The sequence below is a fragment of the Zosterops lateralis genome, assembly GCF_965231275.1.
Source record: "Zosterops lateralis genome assembly, chromosome: 7".
Lineage (NCBI taxonomy): Eukaryota > Metazoa > Chordata > Aves > Passeriformes > Zosteropidae > Zosterops > Zosterops lateralis.
The window spans coordinates 8,615,058-8,638,866 of record NC_139767.1 but is presented as its reverse complement, the minus strand read 5'-3'; the positions used below and the strand labels follow the sequence as shown (position 1 = coordinate 8,638,866).

General features: G+C 43.5%; 1 protein-coding gene across 7 annotated transcripts in view; it reads left to right on the top strand.

Annotated features, from left to right (window-relative positions):
• The window catches only part of TMEFF2 (transmembrane protein with EGF like and two follistatin like domains 2), a gene marked incomplete at its 5' end in the record, with an annotated part of 396,858 nt that overhangs the window by 314,552 nt on the left and 58,497 nt on the right, over positions 1-23,809 (top strand). The gene's annotated exons all lie outside the window — the stretch shown is intronic.

Sequence of the window (23,809 nt, the reverse complement as noted above, 5' to 3'; positions counted from 1 at the left end):
AGGTGAAAATCACCTGTTTATTGTTCTCTTGGTAGTATCTACTGTGAGAGTCAAAACCTGCCCATGTCCCCAGAAAGCAAGCAGAGAATTCAAGGGTGAACATGAAAGGGGAAAGAAACAATCTGCCTAGGGAGAGGGGTAATAAAGACAAAGCTTTGTGCTTTGCCCAAGTGTAAATTCAGGATTATTTTCCCTTCAGATAATTCTCTGTTCTTCTCCTTGATTTTTTTTTTTTTTTCTTGTGGGATGCAGGCAGACTGCACCAGCACAGGCAATTCTGCTCTTGGGGTGGCTTTTGCTGGCATCTGTGGCTTGATCCAATGCTGACCAAAGGCAATGCAATGCTCCCCGTGGACTTCAGCGAGTTTGAGAGTAGAAAGCTCAAGTGCTCCAACAGTGTCTTTATTCTGCCAGTCTCTTCAGAGGGGAGATGCTTAAAGCCACCTTTCATCCAAAAAGCCTGAAAGTTTTCAGGCTTTCATGTGCTCAGACCAGGGAAGTTTTTTTTCCCCCTTTTCTCCTGAGAGCCTGTGGCCCCTGTTCATAGGCTGATAACCTGCCTGGTGCTTGATCTGTCCGAGCAGAGCATCTCTCTGTAGGGCTTATGTAGAGCCCAGAAGAGCTGCTGCCTGCACAAGGAGCATCCATTTCCCAGCCAGAGCTGTCTCCTGTCCTGTGGAGCATTGCCACTCAACAAGCAGTGTTACATTATCTGAGACACAGCTTATAAATGTCATTAGAGGGCCGTGGGTGTAACAAATATGGCCCAAGGAGCAAGGATAACGATGGCTTTGTGCTGAATGTGGGGCTAATCAGGGACCCTTGGCACCAAGCATATTTTGTAGTTCCTTGTCCTGGCGCAAGTGACAGGCAGAGGTGACGGCCTGCCCACAGCCTCTGTTGCAGGGGGTTTTGGGAGCAGGGAGACCTTCTCCCATCCATCATGCAGCTTTCCGGTGAGACTGGAGCGGGCAGGGAGAGGGGAAAAACATTGGCAGTTTATAAAACAAGCAGCTGACCTCTTCAGTCTCCTGGCAGCACGACTGCAAATCTGATTTCAGATCATGTTTCAATATATTCAGTAGCAGCCGGGTTTTATTCACACAGAGCCAACCCCCTTCCTTAATGTGATGACTTTCCTTCCCTACCCAAGAAAATACTGTACCCACCCTTCTTCATTTCTGCAAATGGCTCAAATTGAGCCCACAAGGATTATTTACTCAACTCTGTGCCTTGCTTCATGAAACACTGAACTCTGTGAAATGAATCATAGGCAGAGGTGGTTTTGTTTTTAAATACCATGATTAACCCTTGCTCTTGGCTCTCTTAATATCCACTTGTATTCAGAGCATGCAGAACTGCTACCCAAACATTGTTGCTACAGTAGGCCTGGGTGTGCTTATTATAAATTTATAAATTGCTGATGGTATTCTGGATTCCCTTAGAAATGCAGAATTCATAGAAATATGAACTTTATAGTTGAACTTAGTGAGTTGGCAGTTTTAACAGGTGAAGGTGTATGGTCTTACTTAGTTGGGCAAGGCACAAATGTTGGTGCAGTTAGCATTGCTCCTCCAAAGCCTGGCGATCGGAGCCCTGGTATTCTGTGACGTTTTATTCTGTGCTTTCCATGTGTTCTGGCAGTACAGGCCAATTTTCTGGTTATCTACACACCCAGCTATTTTTCTCAGATATTCTCCAACTGTCAAGACAAGTTTACATTAGGCCTTATGGAACACACTGCTCCACTGAAGACAGCTCTTCCACCTCCAACAAAGACATGTGGTGTTGCCATAGTAATTTCTTCTTACCTGTTCGTGGAATGTCTGCCCTGTTTCATCACTGCAAACTCTGTCTTCTTCAAAGCCTTCAAAGCTCCATGCTGGGATGCTTCCAGATGAGCAGTGACTGGCAGTGAGAACATTAGCCTGGGCTTCTGCCAAGTTGAGTTCAGACTCTATTCCCAAAGTCTGTGCTGAGAGTGGCCATGTTCTGGTCCTCTACAAGGGTGGCATATGGTGCATAATCCCAGCTCCTACCCTCAGCATGTGCAAAGTGAGGAAATCCAGTTTTGTGGCCCCAGAGTGAGGCCAAGTCTGCCAGGCTGTGGCTGGGCAGTGGGAACACACAGCTCTGCAGTGCCCACCCAGTGAGCAGCCTCAGCACAGCCTCCATGCTTAGGTCTCTCCATGTGAAATGGGAACAATGGTTTTCTCTCTAGGAAAGGCTCCATGCAGATATAGACACATTGCAAAAAGAAAGCTAGGGCCTAAAAAGGGAAACTAAGACCAATGAGACACTGTGAATGGCCATCAAAACCATCCTGTCTGCTTCTATGGCCTTCAGCATCCAGCAACCACTGTTGTCCTGTGCAAAGCCACCTCTTTTCTCTGGCTCAGGACTCAGGTGGATGTTCCTGCAGGTTAACGTGTGCTGGGAAGTAGATGTTTTCCAGGATGATACTGATGAGTTCTTCTGGGGTATTCAACAGATTTGAGACAGATGACAGGTAAATGAGAAGGCAGTAGCTATATTTTGGTTACTGTAGTCATCTCACCTGAACAAAGTTCTTCGGGCTCAAGGGACATCTCATCAGAGGACAAGATCTTTGGTGTGGGTCTGTGGCACTTATCTCTTGTATACTAATGGTGGAATTTGCTGTCATGGGATCAAAGTGACATCTTTAATTTTTTTCTGAATTTTTCTAGCAGATTCTTTGTCTAATAACAGAGTGGATAGCTTTGATGCTTACAGATGGCTGCGTAGTCCTACGAACAATAATTTCAACACCTAAAATCCCAAACACAATTAAAGCATGAGGATGGGGGCTAAAGGATCTAGAGATAAGAAAAATGTGTTAGCAATAGTCTGAAAGTATTATCTGCACCCCTCAGCCTTTTCTGTGTTGCAAAATTGCTATGAATTCAAGTGTGCTTAGAAGGTTTGAAAAAATAGTTCTGCAACAATTTCATGATCTGAGCAGACAGCAGAGGTTGTGGTTCACTCCTTCTCATCTAGCTCCAAATTAAGAGGCAATAGTGACATTCAAAATTTGTGGAAGCAATTAAGGAAAAAGCCCTGGTGTCATGAGGCCTGTCCGGGATTTCAGGACTGGTTTATGGGCCAGCTGGACAGTGTGGAAAAAACAGTGTGGCTTGTGGCTGCTCAGCCAGAGCAGCATGGAAAGGAGGTTTGGCCTTTAGCAAAGTACACACCAGGGAACAGTGCTCTGAAACATTATATAGGTGCTGGGGAATCTACTGAAATATTATACAGGTGCTGGCAATGCACTGAAACATTATGCAAGTGCTGGGGAATCCACGGAAACATTATATAGGTGCTGGGGAATCCACTGAAATGTTATACAGGTGCTGGGAATGCACTGAAACATTATATAGGTGCTGGGGAATATCTGCTGGCACCAGACCAATTGCAGCAGATAAATAAAAAAGGGAACAATGATACCAAAGACTTCCTGGGAATAAATTGTGGAGCTCTCATTAAGTCTCAGGGATCTCAAGCCAAAGGAGTGTGAAGAGGGAATGCAGATAGGCTTCAGGAAATTGAATGTCTCCAAGAATGACCTGTATCATTTTTTCCATTCGTTAATGATACCTTTGATGTGATTTAGAGCTCAGCTAGTTGGACTATTTAGATCCATCCGTTTGGATACTGGTAGCAAGAGAGAAGAATAGCTCACAGAGACAAGGTGTTTATGGCCCTGGCAAGGATTTTTGAAGCTGACTATAGTGTTTTTCAGCTGCTTAATGTCATTATTGGCTTTGAAAGGGTTCTGAACCAAATACTGGAGAAGCAAGCATAAAGCAGGTGCACCATTTTACCTTGGCAGTGGTGAAAGACCACAAATTATTTGGGATAGCATTTACTCAGATGCATAGGTTTGCCACTGTTTTAGAAGGATGAGAAATAACATGATCCAAAGCCAAAGTTAAAGTACTAGTGCTGCTTGGTAAGTAGGAGCACATTTCAGCATCAGTGTTTAAATAGGAACTGGTTCAGAGCAAGAAGAGCCTATTCTGACCTGTCAGGGAGGCAGTGACAATCAGTACCTAGAGACAGAATAGGGAGAAGACCTGCCCCACAGGCATGTGTGACCACAGGCTGAGATGAAGCTTCAGATACTGCATAACTTCTGTTAATCTATTTATATTGGAAATAAAAAATATCCATTGAAAGGGCAGTAGTGGTTTAACCCCAGCCAGCCAAAATACAGCCCTCTGTGAGTCACTGTGAAGAAAATTAACTGTTCCTCAGTCAAAATCAGCACAAAATCTTATGGTCCCAGCAGGAAAATAGATGATCTGTAAGTGTTAATATCCAGAGTCCAGTCTAGGTTTGGACTTCCATTTGCAAATGCATTTTGTAAAGGAATAAAGTAAGTAGGAAAAAATGTAGAAGCTGATCGAAAACCATAATGCTGTATATGCCAGTGAGATTAGCTCAGATGGTCAGAGCATGATGCTAATAACACCAAGGTTATGGGTTTGATCCCTGTATGGGTCATTCCCTTAAGAGTTGGACTCAATGATCCTTGTGGGTCCCTTCCAAGTCAGAGCGTTCTGTGATTCAGTGACTGTCTGTTTTTTTTCTTTGTTTCAAATAATGGTGGTTTGGTAGAATAGCTTAATGGATGTTTTTCCTTTGGCCGGATGCAAGTCCAAGAGCAAAATGGAATCCACTTAAGTAGGATATGCATATATGTCTTATAGGTCACATACTGCAGGGAGTCTTTTAGTAAACCTGACCACAAGTCCCTAGACACTACTTCTGATAGCAGAGAGTGTCTAATGCACACTGTTCTTGAGGGTAATTACCAGGAAATGCAGAGGGATCAATCATACTTGATGCGCTGAGCAATTATATTTATTCCCTGAAAAGTCTTTAATGTTCATGGGATACAAAGTGTGTGAATTTCATTTTAGCACGGAAATATTGTTAGGAAAACAACAGTGTTAATGAAGCAGAGAGGCACAGTGTAAGGCCCTGAAGCTGCTCAGACATTAGAGAGATGATCCCCATAAAATAATCTCATTTTAGATGTATGTACTAAGAAAGAAGCAGGAATTTGCAACTTGGGTTGGGATCTTTGAGAAGAACCATTCCTTACGTGCAGACCAAAACTGTACAAGGAACGTGTGGTGCTTTTGTCAGTGAGGGCTCTGAGATGGGAAACAGTGACAAAAGTGAACCCAGACCCAGACAAGGATGTGATGAAGAAAGCTGTGCCTGATTTAAGAGTGATAAATACTAGGTTCTGTGAGATAAGAGAGAACTGTGTTTCGTGCTCTGCTGCAGGGTTTTGGATATGCTGACGGGCACTTGGAGCTCTTTGCAGGCTTAGCTTCTGGAAATGGTCCATTGTGTTGGCAGAGCTGGGTCGCCTGCTTTGCAGCCAGTTCAGCCGCCAACTGTCAGGTCACTAGAGGATTCTGCTCCTCCAAAGCATCCTTCTTGCAGCCAGCACAATGCATGGCTGTGTTTTTCCCATTTGCTTCATTAGCTCTTTGATTAAACTACCTGTGATACCAAGACTGGAAAAGGGGATCTGTGTTTTCATTAATAAAGTGGTAACTGGGAGCTAAGCAGAGTATCTGGTGGATGCTGGTTGTGTGGAGCAGCTGGGATCCTCTCAGATGGACTCCTGCTACCCACCCTGACTTCTTCCAGCCCTCCCCTGACTTCTGCAGCTGTCCATGGCATGTTACTGATGCTCCCACCAAACGCTGGAGGGCAGAGGAGGAGTTCTGCTCTACCGAAAAGCCAGACCATTAGCGACCTTCCTACAACCACTGTTATCTCAGGAAAGAAAGGGCTTCCAGCTCTGGCTTGGACAGCTGGGATTTTCTGGCCTGTCCAGATTCCGGGCAGTGATGCAAAAGCCTGTTCTGTCCTCCTTGGGTATTCAGGTTCAAAAGAAACCTGGCAGCAGAAATCAAAGCTGGTAGTTGTTTCTGGTTTGTCTGACCAATGTGATCAGAAAGGCAGTGTTGTCCGGAGCTGGGAGGGTGGCCGGAGTTGGTGGGGGGGTTTGCCACTGCCTTCCTGTGGTGCTGAAGGAGCCACAATGCCACCCCCCAGTGAATGAGAAGAGGAGCCAACACCAGGAGCTGCCTGTTTGAAATACCGGGATAAGAGATGTGGTGCAGACACCAAGTTTTGTTAAGCTGATAGAAGGCCTTATCAGATGGCAGGTCTTACATGAATCACCTCTGTATGGAGGGCTGCAGCTCACCGCAGCTGCTGGCATTTCAAGTAGAGATATTTAACTAGTATTTTTCTTTTCTTCTTTTCTTTCATTTTTGCTCTTTGAAGTATCTTCCTGAGATTTATCATGGGGCATCCCTAAAGTTCCTCCTCCCACTCAGCCAGGCCAGACTTGGGGGAGCTTTTTGCTCCTGATGGAAAAGGATGAGAAAATTCTCAGCTCCCATGGTGAGAGCTCATAGCAGTATATCTCCAAAACATTCAGGTGTTAGGACTTCAGGCAGGCACAGAGCCCATGTGAGTACTGTTAAGGGGAGAGTCATGCCTGGGGAAAGTGTATAAACCAGATCATACACACCACTTACAGTCCGAGCCTGCGTTTGCTCTTCCCCTGTCAGTGCATTAACATGATTCCACTTGCACCAAAATGGGAAAGCAGCTTATAAAAGGCATTTGGAAAATAAAGTAGGCAAATAATCAGGCTACAGAGAAGAACGTGCCTGGTTTTTTTTTTTAAGGTGTATTCACAAGTTAATTCAGGTAGGAAATTATTCTGACAGGTAGAAAGTAAAGTTTACTCCCGTAGGCTATTTGTGCTTTATTTAGGGCTTAAATGAAGCACAAAAGCTCATGAAAGACAGAAAATTCTTCCGTGTGGAAGACAAGCCTGTGGAGGTGAAATGTTGGCTAATCCAATGCCACCTTGCCCCCAGTGATTTTTATTTCTGCTGCCTGAGAGCAGTGCAAGGGGTTGGCAGCCCCCGTTAATCCAGCCTGTGGTGTGCTCAGGGACCAGGGTCGGAAAGCCAATTTCTCCACTACCTCTCTCCACATATAAATGGACTACTTTAAGCTTGCCTGTGTATGCTTCAGGGTGCCAGGCTCCCAGGGAGGATAAAACACCCCTTGAAGACACACATGATTGTTTCCATGCACTGCTGTCAGTGGGGTTACAAGCAGCCTGAACTGGGACAGCGCTGGACCGCTGGTAGCTGCCAGAGGGCTTTTTAATGTGTGGTTTTCCCCTCAAATGAGTAGTTTGCTGGTTTTCCTATGGCTGAGACATGGATACAAGCTCTGCACCGTGCACTTACATTTTAATGTAGAAATGTTATTGCAGAGTCTGAGGTAATTACCTGGTTGTTCCTTTTACTGCATGTAATTACAGCAAAATTCTACGGGGATAGTTTATAGCAACTCGGTGTGAAAATAAGGTACTTGAAAGCAATGGTTGGCTTAGATGATGTTTACACTTCTTTCACTCTGAACAGGCTTTGAAAAGAAAGGTACCCACATCTACCACGTGCTAATTAGCTTTTCCTAAGAAATTCTCATGGTGAACACACAGGGTTTGGTCCCAACATGTTAGGAGGCATCTCTGCTCCACTGAAGCACCCAGCTGAGAGAAGCTGAAAGCAGACCTCCCATCCCAGAGCTACGAGGCACATTCTCCTTCCTCATCATGCTGTGTGTCTGGGGCCACGGTATTTCCTGCATTTTAGGCTGACACATTTATCCCCATGGGTTTTCCTGAAGCCAAATTTTCACAGTGTCTTAAGCAAGAACAGCATTTCATCTTCTATAACAAGTATTTAATATGTGATAACTGAAGACTTTCCCTTACCACACTGGGCCAGATCCTTTTTCTCTGCCTCTCTGTACATTGGATTGCACTGCTTAGCTGTGTTTACATTGTTTGGTTTGCTGTCTGCTGAAATAGCATCCAACCATCTTTATGTCTTCTGTATGGATTCATACACACAGCTTCACTGCAAGATGAGTTCAGGTACCTTACCTGATGCTTAGCTGCCATTTCAGTGGCTAGGCTTCCTTGCTTCTTACCTCTGTGCTCTATCTACTCAACTAGACATAAAGAGTTTAGTGGGATTGTTAGCAGAGGTAATGTAGAGAGTCTCGTTGATTAGAACAGGACCTGAATCAGACCCTTCATTTTTCCTGGCTGTCACATGAGACACATTTATTATTCTGGTCTTCTTTTTTTCCTTTCATCATAATTCACTGTGGAAATTTTTTCCATCATTATCTAAGAGTTTGTGGAAGGAAAACTTGCATTTTAAAAAGTGCCCGCCTTGCTGCAATTTATTCTGCTCACTGTTTCCTCATTCTAGCTGTGCCCTCTTGCTCTAGCAGGGTTACAGAGGTTGAGTTTCCCCAGCACTAAGTAGAGAGAAAATCTCAAGGTGATCAGGAACCGTGCATGTAATATTCTTAATTGTTCTGTGCATCATTAAAATGCTCGTGCGTTTCATGTACTTTGGGCTGAAAATTGCCCATTCAGCTTTAACAGGTAATTACAGGAGTGACCAGGCATTCACATGGCACCCATGTGCTTTTTGGAGATGACAGATGGATGTGCCTGCACCCGATCCACTGTTGTGTATTTCCTTTCTGGAAGGCTGTGTTATCACTGTGCAGATAAACTGGAATGTTGCCCTTGGCCCGACTTCTCTTGAAGGAAAAAGGAGGGGAACAAAAGTGCACCCCATGTGTCCCTCAGCAGCTCACCTGAGGCTGAGGAGCCACCAGAGGCTGCCTTGGCTGTAGAAGGGCTGCTCAGTGCTTGGATCCAGGAGCTAAGGGGCAGACTTTGTGCTGTGCCCCTGGCAGGTGTGGTGCAGAAAGGGCAGCCCCAGGGGACACAGAACAGAGGTGGCTGCTGGCCCTCTGCACTCCGTGGCTCTCAGCTCTCACCTGGGCCACCTGAATGACACACATTCAGCCAGGCACAGGCTGCTCTGGTTGAAAGCAGGGCTCCCTGAGGTTCCCAGCTTTGGAGTTGGCATTAGGAGCTTCACTGCTTTCATCACCTCCTGCCCTCCACATTAGGGTGCAGTCACCACAGGTAGCGTCATTCTGGCGTGAGGGTGACAAACTGAGTGCCAACACTGGAAACTCATTGCTGACTGCCTTGGGAATTGCATTACCTGTATTTCTGTATTAATGTAGATTTTGCAGTCCATTTAACAAATTTTTTTAAGTGTTTTCCTTTTAAAGAGGTCTATTCCTTTCCTCTAAAAGGTACTTTATTATAATGGAACAAAATGTTGGTCAAGTGGAACAGATATATTCAAACCACTGTGCCTAGGGGAATAAACTTCCCTCCTGAGAGAGGAAGATGTGGTTGGCTCCCCTGTCTCTTCAGGATCAGATGAGCTGAGATCTTGACCACAAGGTTTTAGACATGACCAAATCCTCTGTATTTGCAGGAGTCAGAAACTTTCAGAGATTATGCAAAAATATATATACTGGCCCCACACATTGGGCTTTCATCACACACCCAGATGACATGAAGATATTTTAATTACGTTAACAAAAAATGTGCCATGATTTTCATGGGAATTTGTACAAGTAAAGGTTTGAGTAGTGCATAATGTGAAGCCAAGCCATTCCCTGGCTTGCAGGAAAGGTGTAGTCATAGGCATGTAGTTCTGGAAGAAGCTTCAACTGATTGTCTCATTCATCCTCTTCAGTCTGATGGGAACAACTATAGTTAGACTGTCCCTTGCTCAGACCTCACATGGAGCAGTCTCAGATGCCTCTGAGCACACTGGCTTCATTTCAGTGCAGCCTGTTCCAGCCCACGGTAATTATTAGAACTTGGGGCGACAAAATCTCCTAATATCTAGCTTAAATCTCCTTTGCTGTAAATTATGTCAATTATTTCTTGTCTCAAGAATAATGGATGTGGAGAACAATTGACTATACTTCTTTTTATAGCAGTCTTTTTTACATTCCTTTTCGTATCAGACGAGTAGTCTCCTTTTCAGTCTTCTCTTTTCCCAAGTAAAAAAAAATTCCATTCCCCTAAGCTCAGCACGGAACTGTGTTTTCTAAATCTTGTCATCCTAGCAGCTCTTCCTTGGACTCTGCCAAGGTGGCTGTCCTTTCTTAAATGCTCTGCTGGAGCGTTTCTCTACATGAAACCAGAGCAGCATCAAGCAGAGTGGGATAAGAATGCCTTATAAATGTGTCAAAATGTGGGGGAATAAATAGGCATCGGACTAGCCGAAATACTGATTTATTTTTTTTAAGCTCAGAATAAAACTGGAATTGAAGCTTCTAAATTTCTTACACGTTTTCTCTGCCAGTTGTCCTGTTTTGACCTTTCCTGTCCCCAGGAGGTTTGTACTGGCAACTTCTATTGTATTATAACAATCTGGTCCTGGTTAATCAATGCACAAAGCTCTTGGTCTCTACTCAGCTACATGTCTGTGTTTCCTCCTCTAAATCATTCATGCTCTCTCTGTTTTGGTGTTCAGCCACTCCACTAGTAAAACTTCCGAGAAAATTTCTTACCCTCACCCTCACCATCAAAGGGTAATATTTTGCATGTTTCTGCATCTTGTAGGTCTGAGTTTCCTCTAAGTAGTTGTTCTTACTCTGCCTTGGATTTCAATTTAAAAAAGCTTTAACCTGATATTTAATCAGCATTGGCAGCAACAGACCATTCATGGTTTACACATAGGACATTCAAGGTTTAATGTCCTGTGGGTAAATAGCTCATTCCCTTCATTGTTCATTAAAAACAAATACAGTTTGCACCCTTTGTCTCTCCCCTTAAAAAAAAAAAAAAAAAAAAAAAAAAAAAAAAAAAAAAACCAAAGCCCAAACTTTACTGTATTGCCCACCAGTGAATATTTCATTATTTATTGTTTAACTGCTGCTTCATACTTGGCATAAAAGATGTCAAATAGGATGGGACTACTGGAGGAGTAGTTATTAGTGGTGAGGGGGAGAAGCAGACCCAAGCCAGCTGTGGCAGTGCCATTTCTCACCCAGCGGCGCTCGGCATCGTTAGCCACGACAGCAAACCCTCTCAGCTGGCATGGTGAACCCTCACACCATGGAGCACTTGGAATGGCTCCTCTGTGGCCCTGCACCATGGAGAGACACCATTTCCTGACTCATTTCTGGCGTTTTGAAATGAGATCCACAGTCTGTGGACACGACCTCTCGAAGGGAGCTCCGTGCTTGATCATCCTCATCGTATTTAACTGGGGTTTATAGTGTCCACTTGAGTCTACTGACACAGTGGGTGAGAAAATAGAGAATTAATCTTCTATCACATTCCCTTCTGTAGAGAAATTTCCTAATTAAACATAGCAGAAAATGACTTTAAAAGTAACAGGAGGAGGGGGAAAAAATCCTTCCTCTATTGTGAGCATGGGCAGTATTAATTGAAAAATTGTAATTTATTCATGCAAAGCTTCTAACTGTGCCTCATGTCCGCAGTGATTTTGCTAACATGGAACAAGCTTTGCCCCTAACAAGGACTTTTGTTAGGAAAATAGAAGAATGTACTATAATTACTGTTTTTCTTCTGGTCGGTTTGCTTCGGCTTTTCTGTTCATATTTATCGGTGTTTCCAAATTTGAGAAAAATCCCTTGATAATTGCCTCTTCTCTAAGATCTTCTCACTGTGACAGTTGTCACACACACTGAGAATTTTCCATTTTAATATTCCACTCTATTAGCTGCTAAGAGCACAGATAAGATAACAAGAAATGAAAGTCCTTTTTTTAAGCATTTTTTGTTTTAAAATGACAACTTTAAATGTATTGCTCTGTTTAGAAAGAAAAATCTGAGTGGATGGCATGATGGGTAATGATATGTAAATGACCATTCATGCATGAAAATCAGGGCCACAGTTGAATGTATTAAGCAATGACTGATATAATCATTATTTTGGATTTTGCATCTGAGGAAGGGGGGATTGCAGAGATCAAATGTATTGCATATTTAAAGAAAACATTAATGTGCATGTAGAATAAAGACTGTTTATGACATCTTTGCATTAAGCATTCTAGTGTTATGCTGTTCAGGCTTAAATAAGGTCAATATGCTGGGTTGATGCTTTTTATATTATGTCTGGCTCTCGCTTTGGCAGATCCTCCCTTTCCCTGTTCATACAGGATGTCACCAGAGTGCCAAGTTTGTAATGTCAACTCCTTTCAGCTCCCTATAATGCATTTATCTACAAAAAGCTGCCTCTTCCTCACATGGGGGAGAGCTCAGGGAAAACCAGTTGCAAACATTTTTTTTTTAAATACATAAAAATTTACCATGACTGTGATGATGCCTTTGTCACTCTTGGGTTTACAGGCGCTTGCCACATCAGTGGGATGGTGGGGGAAAGTTGATGCTGCAGGTCTGCTGCAGCTCTGGGGGTTATTGCCCGGGAGGTGACAGTATAACTCACTCCTTTGCTTCCCAGCCAGGGCTCTGCAGCTGCTCTGCTGCTTTTCAAAGTGCTGCTTTCATGAGGAGACTGAAATAAGGAGAGGACGACTTGAGAGGGGGATGTTTTCCTGTCTCATCTCATTTTGTGCTACGAACTTTAAAGGAAAAAGAAAATCCCATTTTGGAATACGAGAAAAATAAGCTCCTATTATACAATATCTACATTAACAGATTCCTTGTATCAAAGGCAGAAAATAGCTGTGGTACTAACTAAAATTAATGCATCTCGAGTTTGGAGAGCATTACACTGAATGTCCATGATACATTCTCTGTCCCCTTCGGCAGTAGCATATGATCAATTTTGCTACTCTGTCCTTACCTAATTATCGCTGTCGCTAATGAAGGGAAGTAGAGAAAAACATGTCTTAGTAGGTTAATAAGCCATCTGGAAAATTATATTAGCATGATCAATCCTTAATGATTATGGTTTCTCATAATATTAGATCACCTGAAAGGTGTTTTTGGCGGAAATGTGAGGGGCAGTATGTATCATTTCACAGCTATTCTTCCAGGAGTGCTCAGTTGGTGTTGGGAGAGAAATTCAGTCTAACTTCGGCTCAGGAGTTTTGACTGCTCTCACAAACATTGATTTACTTAGTGGAACTGGCTTATTTTATCATGCAAGGATCTGGAAGGACAGCAAGTATGTGGTATTTTCTGCTTTCCCTCCTTCCACAAATATTTGTGGGCAGGTGGTATGCATGTTTTGTGGTGCTTTTCACAAGTTTTGGTGAATAAGCTGTCAGCCTCAGGTCAGTATGATCACTAACCAGCTGGCATTTCCCCCCTTCCTCTCTCCGTGATGGTGCACCTTCATTTGCAATCTAGTAATTGCGTCTAGTATCTGTCAGGATTTCTTTCATTTCTTTGAGTTTCTTTGTTTCTTCTTTAAGTACCTGTGTAGCCACTACTGCAGCATACTCAGGACATGTTTGTTTCAAGGAAAGCATTTCTCTTAGAGCATGTCCAAAGAATTAAAGCAAATAGCAGAGGGTAACGATCCTCAAACATCAGACTCATCATCAGACTCCTTTTTTTTTATTTATTTAAAGATTTCCCCCAAATTAAACTGAATCACAATCCTCCCTTTTAATTTGTTAATTACACTTCTGCAATGGTAATGCAATCAGTGAATATAGCTAAAGTGTTTGTGTGTGGGAATCAGTATTAATGAGAAAGAGCGTATTTGCAAAGTGTGATATGGATCAGCTGTTTGCCTTGTGTCTGTCTGCTGGAGTAAGGCTGCTCTTAACTGGACCCAGCTCAGCCAAGGAGGCTCAGCTGCAGGAAAAAAAAAAGGGAAGAGTCTCTCTAGGTCATTCATTCCCTAAAGTTCCTTTTACACTTCCCATACTCAGAAAATGTAGGGACAGGGTGCATTGCCATGAGGGGCAGGGGAGTGCCCCCATTTTGGGCAGCAGAGCTCTTAGAAAGCTCAAGGTCAGCAGCTGTGGTCCCCTGGCCAAAGCAGCAAGCCTTTGCCTGCCCCGAGTGACTTCTCAGGTGACAAAACTCTGAGCGAGCTCATAAAGGTTAATCACGACTAAGTGAGAATGAAATCTGGCATTTTCCTGCTGGGCTTCCAATTTTCTGTATATGCAGTGTATTGAAGCTAAGTGAGATTAAATGTTTAAACCTTTTGTGCCATATGGCTCCCCCTATATCATAAACACGTCTGTAAAATTATACTCAGAGGGGCAACATTGTTCTGGTTGTAAGTGGATTCAAATCCATGCCTTCCTGCTGCTTCAAACTCAAGGCTGAGTTTGGAGTGTCACACTCAGCCTGTTTGTCCTGCTGGTGGAGTTCTGAGAAGCTTTTTCTCCCAGTCATGTAAATTCTGGGTGACAGCACAAAATTAGATCCCGTTTATTAACAGACCTGATTCGTGGAGGTTCCTGCTCCTAAATCTTGGCCACCCTTGCAGGAGTGGCTGTGCTACTCATTCATGTACTGCCTTGACTTTCTGCCTAGGTCATCAGCAGTGCTGCCAGTGTTTCTCATGGATTTTGTGCTGTGGACACAACTATTCCCCTGCATAAACCATAAACCAAGGAGTGCTTTAAGCCAGTACTCATGCACCACCTCAACCTGCCCACTAATAATGGGAATTAAAGGGGAAAAACATGGCTTGATTGGGTTTTATTTTCCATTTCTCCTGAAAGATTGTCTTCCTACCAAATATTTTCATGCAATTAACTGACGCCATATGTTTTCATGTTTGCTGAAGAGTAGGGTTACATAAAAGATAGGATCTATGTGGCATAAATATTGCATCTCCTCCAGCAAGACTTGCGGGCTTTGCAGCTGCCCTCGTCCCAGCTTCTGGCAAGTTCTCTAGGTGCCAGCACTCCTGCAGCAGAGACCCAAGGACTGCCTGCCTACAGGCTTGGGAAGGCAGAAATACCTTCACATATGTCAGGAGGGATGTCTTAACAACTAGCTCTGGAATGCAGTTTTGCTTTGTTTTTGTTTTTAAAGGAGTTCTCACAGGGAAAGGAGCAAACTCAGGGATGAGCCCTGGTTGCACAGTTCAGAGGATCACATCAGTGGTGGCAATTGCAGATCAGGGGGTGCTTCTGCAGAAATACTGAATTCTGGGGTGGGAGCTGTGAAGGGGGATTGAGAGTGCACTGAGCTGGTGGAGGAAGAGGCAGCTAAGGAGCCTTCTCTCACAGCTCTCAGTTGTGAGCCTGGCTGAACATGGATTGTGACTGTCAGTGTTGGCACCCCACTGAACTGCCCCCTCCTGAGACCCCGCTACTAAAAATGAGCTTGGCACATGTGCTGGATGCTCCTGAGCCCCAAAGCAGCTCCAGCTCTCTGTTACATGTGTGTAACCTGCATCAACAGCACAGAAATCAAGAGAAAATGAGTCTTACATGGAAGAAAAGTGGAGAGGGAGAAGAAAACTGTATTCCTTGTGTTGAATCCAGTGATAAGTAGACCCAAGTCATTTTTACAGTGGATCCACTTTACACACCACTGATTATGTAAATGGGACATAAACTAAATTGGACTTTCACTTGCTCTGGTACTCTCTTCCATTGCCAGAGTGATTTTTCAGCAGCTTTAGTGTAAATTAAAACCAGGACCAGTGTCTGCCACCCACATTTTAGGATTTAAAACCAGTCATTTCCCAAGATAATTGTGGTGCAGTCGAGACCAGGAGCAGCTTCCCAAAAATTGGTTAATACCCAGATTTGGGTTTCTTCACTGGCTTAAATGGAGTGGCATATTATCTCCTCTGTAGTCTGCCTAAAAGATAGATTTGATGTCTGCAAGCAAAGACATGAAATTGCTATAGGCTTCCATTCTTATAGCCTGCCACCTATTTGATTTATGTGATAAGTGATCTCAGATGACCCTCCAAGGCACTGAACCATTAGAGAGTTATGTTGCACAGTGATAAGAAATCTTCAGAGATACCTAAATCTTCTTTTACCACTGGGAGTTTCATCTGTTCTGGAATAAAGAACATTTTTATGTATGATGTTGCTATCTTGCTAGCCATACTAATATTCAAAAGGATACACAGACTTAAATCAATAGCAAAGTGACAAAGATCTTAAAACTGAAGTAGTCACCAAGTGGATGCCAGACAGCTCTTTTAGGCTTTATCTTTGTTCCTTTCATTCTGTTTCTTGAAAGATGAGTAGCTGTAAGGGTTCACATTTAAGACTTCTGTTAATCTTTCCACCAGGTAGGAAGCTGGCAAAAGCACCCTTTCAGGGTGGAAAGCTCTGGAAAGTCGTATCACCCGTTTGGGACTTCCTTACTTTAGGCTTTGTGAAACCATGGCTTTGGATATTTATTTTTTTTTCAACTGAATGTCTGTAAATTCAGTGATGCAGATTCCTCTTTGCCCAGAATGAATGAAAATGCTCAGAACCTCAGGTGGGATGTGAATTCTTGGCAGAGGTCAGGGAAAACACAGATGAGTAATATCTGTGGTTTATGTCCCACTGTAACATCTTCTCCTACAGAGGAAGGCAGCACTGCCTCGTATTCCTCTAGCTGAATCTACATCTCATGCAGGACTTCTTGAAGGATTTGTAAGAGCCGTGTCCCAGCGTGTATAGAGTCCATACATTTTGTCAATGGAATTCCATCCTGGCCTACTCCACTTCTTTCTGGCACATAGGACCAGCCAGCCAGAAGCAGCTCAGGCTTGACTCTGCTCCAGGGTAACCTGTGATGGCCATTTTCTGACAAATAAGAAAAGCGTTAAGACATTGGGCACTTTCCTGGACTGCAGCTTCCTACTTACCTTGACACAGTGTTGAGGTTTAATGATCTGTGTGGCCAGGCAAGTCAACCTGAGGGAGGAATCAGACATCATCTTCTCTTATTTCTCCTTGATCCTGAAAAATCTTCCAGTCCTTGCAATTAGGGCTACAGTAATTTCCCTGCAGGCTCTCTAGTAATGGCCTTGATTGGTGACCCATGGCACTGCATCCTCCCAGGTGTGGCCATGTCCACTTGGTTATTTTGTTCATCCTGTTGTGCATATTGAAATCCATAAAAGCAGGGACTGATGCCACAAAAGCTTAGGCAGCATTGCAGGCATGTTTTTACAAAAAGATGTATCTGTTTCTTGAAAATTCTCCTCCAAGGAAGTGAGGTTTCTCTTTAAATTAATGCAAGGCAGAGATTAATAGTCCCCGTGTGCTATTTTGGCTTTTTACTCAAAGCTGTTTTTGAGGGGAAGCTCTTGGCAAAATTAAATGAGCCTACTCTTCCTCACGCTGGCAAATGCTGTCAGTGCTGGTCATCGTACACCTTCATAAATCTGCAGTGCTGGCAGCCCACAGACACCAGGCAAACGTCAAATTTTGTAGGGGGGACCACACAGTGGTGCAATAACCACAGCTGTTCCATGTCAGCATTCAGAAAACCTACAATAGGGTTTTATTCAATGAGCCGTTCTATTTGTAACGCCATTAGAGAGATTTGCTGGGAGGAACTGGCCTCAACTAATCGCATTTAATTTTTATCAAATGCACTGTGGGAGCTGCAGGAATATGCATGAGACAGCAACCTGCAAGTGGTGTTTGTTTGGAATAAATACACTTAGAATAAGAATTGAATCCGTTCCCTCCTGGCCACGGTTGTAGAGATGCAGACAGGTCCCTGCAGAGGTCTATGGAGGGTCATGGCCTGGCTTCAGACACGGATGCTCCAGGAGACCTCCAGCTGCTCCTGCTGAAAGGAGAGAGCTGCAGGCAGACAGGGGCAGAGCAGCAGCATCATTCCTGTGAAACCCTTCCCATCCCCTCCACTTTTAGCCACCATAATCAAGATTTAGAGGGTGGGAATGCTGCCCATCTTGCCAGGGGAGACCCTCAAGCCTCCAGGTGACAGCTGGAGAAAGCTTCCAAGGTTTCCGAGATGTTGAGCTGGGCCAAGCAAAGGGCAGGTGGGTTTGTGTGGGCCCACACCTCTCCTCACAGCAGCACCTCCATCTGCAGGGCTGACAGCTGCTCCAGGTGTTTGGGAAAGTGCTGCTGGAAAACTGGGAGTGGTGGCAAAAGGAAAGGAGACCCAAGAGAATTAGAAGTCATGACAGGAAGCAAGACAGAAGGTAAAAAGTAAAGACAGAGCAGCAGTGCTTAGTAATAATGTGAAACAATTTTTGTGCTAGTTATTCGCCAAACTAGGGGGACTCCCAGGCAGTTTTCTTGCACTGTGAGACTGTATCCAGGGCAGAAGCACAGCCTTCACCCACACGTTGTGGGTGAACTCAGCACAGGACTGTGCACAAGCGTGAGCTGCTGCAAAAGTGCTGCTTTCATGTCTGACATCAACTCAGCAGTGGACTGAAAAAATCACATATCAGCCCTACAAAAGTAGTTTTTAAAAATTATAAACGTGGGAGTTCCTGGTGTTTGTTATACTCAGGAACATTTTCTCTGCTGCTCTAAAGCTTAGGCATACCTTTCAAAACAAATGTATACAGGGAAGCCGAGATCCTTATACGTTGAGGTAATCCACTGGTTATGATTTTTAAGAAAAAAAACCAAGCTGAGAATCACAGTATAAATACAAGAGCTGAAAAGCACTGCAAATTGAGTCTGACTGGCATCAAAGCAGTGCCAGGCTCTATCTACATGGTCTTTAGCAATAAGATAAGAGCACATTTTATCAGCAATCTGAGCTGGCTGGGTGCATCTAGTTCCTCCTGAAAAACCCTGCTAGGTATTTACATCATGCCAAAGTCATCCCATTAACCTTTTCCAGCACTCGGCTGAGAATGGCAATGCAGAGATATCCAAGGATGGGACCTGAGGCAGTATAAACCCTGAGAAAGGGGGGCTGGTTTCCCAGGCAGCCAGCTCAGGTATGGCACAGCCCCAGTGCTGTTTAAATCACCTGCCCATGTAGCAGAGAGAGGGTTTCAAGGACTCACCTGTGGTGCTATGGAGAAACCATCGAAGGCACGTTGGCGTGAAGGAGAATATTTCGGATCTCCTTAAGAAGTTCTGCATTGGGTCCTGAGCTGGGCACAGACACTTGTTTTCCCCTGCAATAAGTAATTTCCCCAGAGTGTTTATGGTTGTGAGAGAGGGCAAATTTGTATTTATTGAGATGGAGCCAGCTGGCAGGAGTAAAGCAGAGCAAGGCACGTCAGAGTTTGAATTTATTACCAATACTGTAGGCCATTTTCCTTTCATTTTGACGGTAATGCCGTTCTGAGCCTCTGCCAGACTTTGAGGGCAGAGTCATTGGCGAGTTGACCCCCTGCTTTGCACCCTTCATTTTTCTCACTTTGCAGGTTTTGACTGAGCTAATGCTTTCAGGAAAAAAGGCTTATTGATTAGAGTGAAGTTGCTTGCAGCATCTGGGCTTTTATTGGTGCAGTTTGTGAGGTGTTGTTAGCTGTCTGGTAGTGCAGGTAGTGCTTGTTCTCACACATCTAGTAAATTCTGTTGCCTTCTCTGCCCTGCTTGCTTAGAGCTTTCTCACTTTATCCACTCACCTCCTCACCTGCCCAGAGCACTCCTGTTAGGACTGAAGCTCTCAGCTGGTCTGAAGAGCATCCTCCTCCACTACATTTTAATTGGCACGTTGTCTTTCATTCTGGAATACAAAAATGGCCATCAGCTCTCATCTCCCTGTGATTTTTGTTATTACCTAGATTTTACAGCTGAAAACAAGTATGTATCCTGTTAGCATGAGCTAGAGTGAGCCTTTTTTTGAAGTTTTTCTTTCAACAATAGCAAAGATATCCCACCATGAGAAGTCAAGTCAGAATCAGGGGTTGTGATGAGCACGTGTCTGATCACATCGATCAAAGGAAGACTACATAAGAGCAGTCATAATTCATAATTCATTATAGTCATATTTTGTATATTCAAGCATGTGGTGATGTTTTATATTGTTTCTTTGTTGTGTTCTCCAGTGTAGTTGAAATGTATTGAATAAGGATTGTTATAATAGTCCTAAAAAGCTATGTGAACACTGAGCTGAGGCTTTCTTGAGTTTACCTTCAGAGGTGTGTTAGCAAAGAGAGATTCAGAGGTCTGTGTCTAGCCAGTGTTGCCACCTGATTGTCTCTCACCAGCTGCTCTTCCCACCCCTGTTTACTCCTGACAGTATGGTCAGTACTGTGGTCACAGTATGGACTATGATAAAGATGCTGTGCATATTCCTAACCATCTCACTGGAGCTGCTTTTCTGGAAATTGCAAGGAATTTATTACCATCCTGGCTCTGCAACTCATCAATCACCTTGGGAAGACACTGAGCGAGGATTATTCAGATTTTTTATAGAGATTTTCATGTCTGTGTTTTAAAACCTCTAAACCACTGATCCAGCTCCTAATGAGCAGGAGTCTGGGAAGCTGTGTGGGTAAAGTCCTAGCACTTTTTTTGGGGGGTTGTAGCACCTACAGAAGACTTGATTCAAAGAGCTTAAATATAAAGAGAAACTAGAGATGTCTACAGTGGGAGTGGGCAGTTTTGGGGCTTTTAGTTTTCTCCTGATGTTACAAGAAATAAGCACAGGGTCAGACCAATCTACCGATGATACTTTCAATCTGGTATTTTTCAGCAAGGGAGACAGAGTAAAATGCCTCAGAAATGGTTTCTTTCTTGTGGGACCTGCAAACAATACAGACACTCTTGAAATCACAGCTATCTGAGCACTGTGAGAATGCCAGAGAAGGACCAAGTGATTAAAGCAGGAGCTGTTGTGGTTACCACAGTCCATTGACTCTGTAAATTGTGTGTAGTGCCTTCACAGCTGAGAATTTATATTGCTTAGGAGACTGACGTTGTCTCTGAAGTGACTTTCAGATAATGTTAGTGACCTTCTAACCCTTGTTAGCACATTTCTTTAGACTCTCTCAAAGTTGATAGTCTTGCTAATACAAATAGGAATTTGCAGCTTAATATTTCTTGGTTGTGTGAGTAATAAGTGGTGGGCTTCAGTGATTAGCCTCCCTGGAGCCCTACTATGTTCCTGCAGGGCCTTGGTGTTAAAACCTCAGTAGCTGCAAATATGAAAACTACCTAACATGCATGAGAAAAATACCCATTCTCTGTTTTAAAAGGGGAATACAGAAACTAGATTATTTTTTGCTAACAGTTTTTTCCAGTTGGGTTAGAAAATAAGTGCAAATCAGCAAGTGCAGTGAGGGGAAAAAAAGGAAAAAGAGTCACCTTAGAAAATAAGCATCCACTAGTCCTCAAGCTAGAAAGCAGCAGGAAATATTGGGACAATAACTCGTTGTAAGATGTCTGATTTATCAAAGCACTTATCTGCACAGCATGGAGAAAACAAGCCCTGTGTATGTCAGCTCTGGGTGTGGGTGCATATGCCAGTGGGTATGTTTGTGTAGGGAGAGAAAACACACCTCTAGGAAATGTAAAGAATAATGTTATCTGTGCTACTGACAACAGATAGAGCATAAACAGGAGATAAACAGCTGTCATTTTCAGTAAGGACTGCTGCACATTTGCACATTTAATGACAACATGCACATTGACTATGGAAAGCTGGTCACAGGCTTCTTCAGAAAAATATGAAGGAGTGGCATATTATTTTCAAGTAGAAATTCAGAACTGCAGTGTGCTGTAGAGTGGATGATCTTCTCCAAATCAGTTACTTCTCTTCAACATGCTCAGTCTTTCAAATGCCTTCTTTAATGGTTTAAGTGGCTATTTCACTTATTCTGTGATGTAGAACCGTGTGAGGTCCCTGGCCAAGCGACACGTGCTGGGCAGTTATGAATAGAAACATCACAGGGAGGAAGAAAGCAGGGCATATGTTTTAAATTAAAAGGAAATACAAGGGAAGTGATTTGCAGAGTAACAAAATAAAGAAATTAAAGCTCCATTCCATAAAGTATCTATTCTCACCCTCCTGAACTGGAGCAATTGTCACGTTTCTGATAGGTGAGGAATGCTTGGCTGTTTTCAGAAGTCATCTGCCCACAGGTCCCATAGTCACTCCTTACGTGTCCTGCCTGATACCTTAACCCTGGAAATCCCCTGCCACGAGTGACTGTCAAAGTTATCTCCTCACTGAAAGAGATTTCTATATTTAAAATGTAAATGGAACGTTGCAGGCCTGGATGCAGCTGCAGGGAGGTGGAGGGGGACCATGAACCTCGTGATGCTGTGGGGCCAGAATCACACAGGCAGCACATGGAGATGCTGATGGTGTGAGGATGTGGCGCTTTGGACTCATTGTCCACCTTCGTACTTTGGCTTTTATAACATGTGAGCCTACAGAGTTTCTCAGTCACTTAAGGAAAGAGGAAAACCACAGCTCAGACCCTCCCTGTAACGCCTGACAGTGCAGTAGAGTAAAAATCCAGAGTGTGTTTTTCTTGGTTTCCCCTTTGGTTTTGGTACCTGAATTTTGTGGATATAAAGGTGAGCAAATTTGAACAAATAGACCAAAACTCCCTTTTCTTTTTTTTTTTTCTTTTTTCTTTTTCTTTTTTTTTTTTTTTTTTTTTTTTTTTTCCGGTTGGGATAATCAGATAATCAGAATGCTTTTCACAGGTGAATTTTTTTTTGTTTAATATAGTCAAAATTCAAGCATGACTGATAGGAAATTAATGCAGCATAGTCCATACCTAAAAATACCAGCACTTCCTTTGACTATATTAAGGCTCAGGAAAAAAGCATTTTAGATAAGTCATCTACCTTTGGTATTTCTGTGATTTCTATCACTGTAGTATCTAAGCATATCACAATATTTTAATATACTTGTTTCCACAAGTATATTAAATTCCCACGTTCTCTGTTGGGAGGAAATTATATTATTCCTGTTATCACATAGTGGGGAGCATGGCAGAGATTACATAACAAGCCCAGGACAGGGAAGCAAGTTAGTTGAAAAACTGGCATTGGAGTTGCACTTGCTCTTCTAGGGGCAAAAGCCCTTTTTCCTCAAATAGCTTTGTGAAACCTTGGGATTCTTGCCCTTTTATGAGTAAATAACAAAAGCAGCTGATTCAAAGTCAGAGAGCTCTGACACAAAAGCCTCTGGTAACAACCTGGGTGTACATCAGGCAGATGATTTGTCCAGTGGGTGGATGTCACTGGGGCTACCAACACACTCCAATGTGTCCCCCAGCTTTGGTGGGTTGCACCCAGGTGTGCAGGAGCCTGCACCACGAGGCTGACTCCAAGTGCAAGAGAGATGACACTGCAGAGGCTGTTTGTGCAGATAACAACATCAGTCAGAGCTGATTGATGCTTAAAGTCTGTGTTGGTTTAATAACTCTGTGACTGGCAGAAGGATATCGCTAGGTGCAGCGTCTTGCTGGAGAGAGGCGTCTTTCAGAAGATATCAAAGGGTGTTTATACACTTCAGTAGAAACACAGATAATGTTTCTTTTGGATCTTTTAGCAAACCTTCTTGGTGCCTACCTTAGTGGTCTGTTTTTGTCTTTCAGTACTCAGCCATCAGTATTTTTTCACAGTCCTCTTACACCCATATTTTTGATTCCCCTTTAATCTCTTCTTGTTTTTGACTTAGGGGCCAGGTACAAACCTTACACAATTGCAGACATAAGCATTGACTTTCCCTTGGTTTCAAATTTAACCTATGCTGGAGATTGTCCTCTCCTCTGGACAGCACTAAATCTTCCCTGCCAGAGATAACTAGTCCTTGGGGCTTGTAGCTGTGCTTCCGCAGAGAAAAATGTTTTGCCTTTGGAGTGGACTAGATTGCACCACACGGCAGGTAATTTCAAAACATTTTGGAGGAAAGCATCCCCTTGGGGCCATCTCAAGGCCTTCACGGGTAAAGGACACGAGGCAGCATGTGATGCTATCGATGCCCCTCCATTATTTTCCCAGGGAAC